This window comes from Typopeltis vanoorti, chromosome 15 (assembly GCF_054136105.1).
Source record: "Typopeltis vanoorti isolate ZY-2024b chromosome 15, IOZ_Tvanoo_1.0, whole genome shotgun sequence".
Classification (NCBI taxonomy): Eukaryota; Metazoa; Arthropoda; class Arachnida; order Uropygi; family Thelyphonidae; genus Typopeltis; species Typopeltis vanoorti.
In genome coordinates, this window is record NC_143563.1 from 59135312 (window position 1) to 59141311 (window position 6000).

Genomic DNA, 6000 nt, shown 5'->3' on the forward strand with positions numbered 1-6000 from the left:
ACCTACTCTACAACTCTCCATCTCCACTACTCAATCCACCAACTACCCACCACCAGCATTTTTAGACAATCACAAACGGCTGGAGAGCAGATATGCTAACCACATTTCTTAAGAAGTTTGGGGAAATATTTCTATTTTGTCTACTCAAACTGTACAAGGGAGAAGGGACATAGGATTTATTCCTACCTGTATTTAAAGATAAATACAACTCCATATAAATAATTACTAATAGTTTGATTAGTTATTAAATAACAGCTCACAACTCTTGGTATGATATGAAGTGTTATGAGCAATTATTAAATTTATAACACTGAGGTAATCATTTGTTACAAAATGATTTACTCAAGTTTTAATAAAGCTCATGGTGATTCAATAATAAAATATGCAGTTGTATATAGATTAATATGGATTGTAATATTTTCGATGTCCTAAGAATGCCGTTCACAAAGAATATCAAGGTTGGCAGATAACAAGAAAAATGGCATAATCAGCAAACTGATACAAATCAAAATTGATATGGTCGAATATTGTGTGGGTGGCATCACATCAAAATAGCATATTTAAGATTTCAGCGCATGTCAAGCAGAGAGGGGGGAAAAATTACTACAGGTGAGTTGATTATAACCAAAAACCAAACCAAATTTATTTCGAGTGTAATTAGTGTCAGCAACTATGTAAAATACATAGAAACGAAGGTAGCGCATATATTTCTTATGAACTTTTCATTAGTCTAGTAATCGTTCCCGAATACCTGATTTTACTGTGCACATATTCACACGCATTCTTTAAAAACAACGCATTACATGGAATAATGGCAGTTCATAATGACACGCATACAGTATATGTACATACGTATAGATGTGTGTGTAATATACACGTTCGACAAAATATTAGCATATAAAATTAACGGCACAAACAATGGAAAACACCGATGAGTATTTATTATTCTACTTTTATTATTTTACTGGGAAGTACACGTCATTCGTCCTTTAATGAAAAACCGGAACACCTCGGATGCAAAATGGATGGCATTATGTATCAGAATTACAACCGAAACAAATTCAAAACACTTCTTGGTTACTAGTACATTATGCAACACGTATTAATTATTATTAACTATTACAAATTACGTAAACGTCTATATGAAAATATTTTATCAACGGTCTCATCGAGCCACTGTCTTTTAGTTTATCGATAGCGAAGTGTCCTCCTTTGTCTCTGACGCGATGGTAATAAGCACTACTGACAGGAACAGACATCGCCATTTTACCCTTCAGTATCACATATTGAAAAGTGTATTCGGCAACAATCCAACACCTAAATATGACTACTGTTCAACTCGAATAATGTGGCACATGGTCTGAAAGCATGCGGTATCCAAAATCAAAGATAATTTGTGAACTTACATTGGTAGGAGCGTAGTGGTCCCTTCTTGATTGGCTATGGAAATCCTGCACCAATGGACAACGAATCACCGGTCATAAAAACAAGGAGCTTCACCTTTATTGGTGCTGTTTCTACCCTTTCGTGGATTACTGTTTTCTTACGAAAAGTTATACAATTATTGTTGAAATATAACAGTAAGTGTTATTAATACGGAATTACATAATCTAGAATACGCGCTTTCAAATTTAACAACCACCGAAGTAACCACGTAGCTAAACAGATACCCACACATACACATAGAGAAAACAGCCTTTGTATTGTGTAAGGGCACAAGTAGTAAATGGAAAAGCCAGAAAGTTGGGTTATCGAAATCCAGGACAACAAATGTAATAGCATGAATAAACTTCCGCCAAGGGTAGTTTCAAGCTTGAGGCGATTCGATTTTTTTTTCTTTTTATGTTAGTTTTTTTTTCATTTTTTTTTCTCATTTCCATTTATGGTAGTTTTCAACCAGGAATAACTGTTCCATAAATCACGATATATTTGAAGGCTCCAATATTGTATAAATGCATTCCTGAATATATAATATAATAATATAAATTTCTAACGGTAGAAAAAAATAAAAAGTTGTCAGGACCCATACTCACGCTGATAAGAAAATCTTAAATCAAATCAAATAAAAACGTATGGAAATATATTATACTTAGAAAACTTTTAAGTATTTCATCAAATACTGTCGAATTATATACTTCTTCCACCAGTTTTGTAATATTTCACAATTCATTAAACAAAGTTTCTTACCATTTAATTGTTTTCTCGTGTTTTGTTTGCATGGCTCTAATCATCTTTCGAATCTATATACAAGTAATGTAGATTTCATTTAAGGAAATGAGAAAAGCGAAGCTATTGAAAATTGTTAAGATTTATTAATGTAAAAGAAAAAAAAAACTAGTTCTGGAGATAACTAGTTTTTCTCCACTTGCTTTTCTCCAAAATGACCAACTGAGGTGTTATCTCAAAACCACCAATCATCTTTCAAATCTGTATACAAGTAATGTAGATTTCATTTAAGGAAATGAGAAAAGCGAAGCTATTGGAAATTGTTAAGATTTATTAATGTAAAAGAAAAAAGAAGAAAAAAAAAGCTAGTTATGGAGATAACTAGTTTTTCTCCACTTGCTTTTCTCCAAAATGACCAACTGAGTTGTTATCTCAAAACCACCATAAATTCTTTGGAAAATAAAAATATAAAAAATTTAAAGAAAAGCAAATTCAAATTTTACAGCTACTACTGTATATGTTCATGCAGTATTCAAATATGTAGAAGTAGCCAATAATTATATATAAAAGATACACTTCGATTATGACTTAATGTTGTGGTCAGCATGAAACTAAGCTTTCTGACGCCAGGGAGAGGAATAATTCAGTGACTCCTTTGAATAAATAATTTAACCAGAGCAGCATGATTTGTTAAAAAAAGTTTTTCCAATCTTTATTTCCCACAATTTTCTGACAATACCTCTATAAAAGTTTGTCAGTTGACCAGTTTTTAATTAAAACAAAAAAAATGTATTTTATTATTTTTTAGAAATAAATATTTCATATAAAAATACAATGCTGTTACTTTACGATTTTCAAAATGACATAATATTTTTAAATTCAAACTGGGACTTCTGCGAACATAAAATAAGCTGTTCTCAGAATAACAAACTAATCATTTCAACTCTTTAATTAAAAGATCATTGGACGTCGAATATTATATTATTACATACTCTTGAAGAATTGAAACAAATAAGGATTATATTAATAGAAAACTTGAGTACGTAATATTAATAAGATTAATAGTTGAGTCGATAGTAGTCGAGAAACGGATATGAAAAAAAAAAAACTACTCAATGAAAGGAAGGAAAATTTGTTAAGGTTTAGAACAGAACGTGGATTGTGGGTTGCTGCTAAAAGTCTGATAATAGGTTTTCAATAAGGGACAAAAGTACGATTACAATAAGTCACAACCATGGAAAGTATATGTAATGAAGAAATGGAGCAAAACCTGAATTTCTGACTAAACCAGTGGTTCCCAACCTTTTCCGACTTATTTACCCCTTTTAAACCCATTTTTATAAATTATATCTCTTGTTTTTAAAATAGCTGTTTTTAAATACTGACACTTTTGTTCAGTGCCTCAAAAAATGTAATATACAGTCTTAAATCCGTTTTTCCGCCATTACTGATTATTTATCGTGTACCCCTGAATGACCCAGCACGTATCCCCGGGGGTATGAGTACCAGCGGTTGGGAACCCATGGACTAAACGATAGCGATGTTGATCATTATCATGCGGATTTGAATAAATCTAACTAACACTGTGTTAACAGTCAAGGAATTTCAACGATCATTAGAACACTACTTCGGATATCAAAACAGTGTGCTGTTAGAGTATGATTGGCAAAACTATGATTTTTTTGGTACTCCAGAAGCAACTTTCACTGAACCCATTTGAGAATTTAAAGTGGTCCTGTAGCGATATTATTGGACCTGACAACCTTTCAAACAAAGCTGCTTTGAGATGTTTCTATGACACAGTATACAGCATCAAAGCCAATGTTGTTAGTTGGGGAGGGGGAGAGAATGGCTCACTGTTCCAGAATTTTCAACACTTTTGCTAACCTACCTTTGTTTTCCAACCAGAATTTGCTAACCCTTTTTATTCCCTGTAGGAAGTAGGATAAGGCTATGCTAGCCCTATCAAACTTTTGGACACCGAGGGATCAGTTCACAAAATTTTCAGCACTGAAATATCTGTTATTCAAAGATTTAAAAAAACGCGAATTAAGAATGTTAGATGTTGCGGTAGCAAAAGAGAATATATATATCTTAAATGAAGTTTCTAATGGTTGGCATAGCCTCTAGATAACCTCTGAGATGCGAGGTCTGAAGCAAAAATTCTGTTATAACTTCTATTCTAGTCTGTCACTCAGCAAACTTTTTAGGCCCATTTCAGACGATTGTTTAGTTGATCTTTAGCATAAGCCAATGGATTTTTTTTTTCTTTGAACAAATTTGTATTGTTCATGCTGAAAATCAGTAAAAGGTCCCCTAAAACATATACGAGCACATGCAAACAAGTACATACAAATAAATTCTTATTAGAATTATCTTACAATCAACTTCAGCGATAGTAATAGATGGTATCAAGCTACCTACTGATTTCCAAAAAGGTAGAGATAAAACAGAGTTGCCTCTTCTTTCAGAGAATGAAAAGGCATTAACGGATTTATGTATTTTTATGAAGTTACCACTTTTTCTCTATCTAGAATAGAGATGATGCACCTCTTAACTGAGAACTAGCTAGATAAGCTACTTATATGAACCTCCTATAAGAAAAAGTTACATGGGTAAAAAGTTACATAGATGATTTCACCAAACTCAAAAATATTTAAAAAATTTTCTTTTTAATCTTAAGCATTTAGAAAGTAGAGCCTGTGTAGCTCAGTAGAAGTGGCGTTTGCACTCAACAGCGCTTGACCGCATGAAGAAAGGATTTGGTGGTTCAAATCTAGTCGCCGACTAGAGGAACTTTTTCTAAGCCTCTTTTCGGCCGGTTCCCGATTTAGTCGATCTCTGGCACGGGCTAGCGGTTTTTTTCTCCCGAAAACTCGGGTTTTTCGTTCCATAAACTCAAGAAAATCGACCGTGGAACGCACACTAGTTTCAGACATGAAAAATATTGTGTTAGGGTTAGAGACCACGAGATGGCGGCACTAGCTTGCCGCCTTCTTCATTGCGTACTGATGAATCAGTGATAGCCTTGAGCCAGCTATCTCTCTGATTGGCTACTAGTGGAGATTGAACTGCCCACTCAGTCTCCAAACGTTAGATAGGGTAAACGGCCCCGCCTACTCCCTATACGGGAAAAACATAGGAGTTAGCTGATTTTTTTTTTTAAATAGCATTTAGAAGTTAACACAAGAAGAAATAAAATAAGATTGGGATTTGGTTAAGACACCTTTGAAAAAACTCTAATCAAAATGCATTCCAAGATTAGAAAGATACTTAGAACGGTCAGATACTTATTCATAATTACTAAGAATGAACAGAATAATATGTTATGTTGTTCTGGAAGTAGACCAATTTTATGGAAGAAGTGCACAGAAGAAGGAGATGAGCAGTTGCATGCTACTATGAAGAGTATATGAAGCAAGATAAAATGAAATCACATAATATTTGCAAAGAAAACGCCTGTGTGGCTCAGGGGATGTGGAATTTGCACACCACGACACTTGGCAGCATGAAGAAAGACTTGGTTTCAAATCTAGTCAGCGAATAGAGATATTTTTCTAAACCTTTTTCAACCGGTTTTCCAGTTAGCGGGTTTTCGTCCCTTAAACTCAAGAAACTAGACCGTAGAACCCACGCTATTTTCAGACATTAAATATATTGTGTTAGGGTTTCGGACTGTGAGATGGCAGTACTTCTTGAGCCGTCTTTTCACTGCGTGCCACTTAATTAGTGATAGCCTTGGGCCAGCTATCTCTGTTTGGGTGCCAGTGGCGATTCAACTGCCCACTCACTCTCCAAAATTTAGATAGGGCTAAAACGGCCTCGCCTACTCCC

General features: G+C 34.2%; 1 protein-coding gene across 3 annotated transcripts in view; it reads right to left on the reverse strand.

Moving 5' to 3' along the window:
• The window catches only part of LOC150098790 (nuclear transcription factor Y subunit alpha-like), a 162907-nt gene extending 161217 nt beyond the window's left edge, over positions 1–1690 (reverse strand). Inside the window, exon 1 of one of the 3 annotated variants that reach the window (XM_090405100.1) lies at positions 1271–1342. The gene's annotated coding sequence lies outside the window, so the exon portion shown is untranslated. Of the gene's footprint in view, positions 1–1270; positions 1343–1406 lie in introns of those variants that run through there. The other 2 variants (XM_090405099.1, XM_090405101.1) reach the window with 2 other exon arrangements.
• Positions 1691–6000: the final 4310 nt, after the last annotated feature.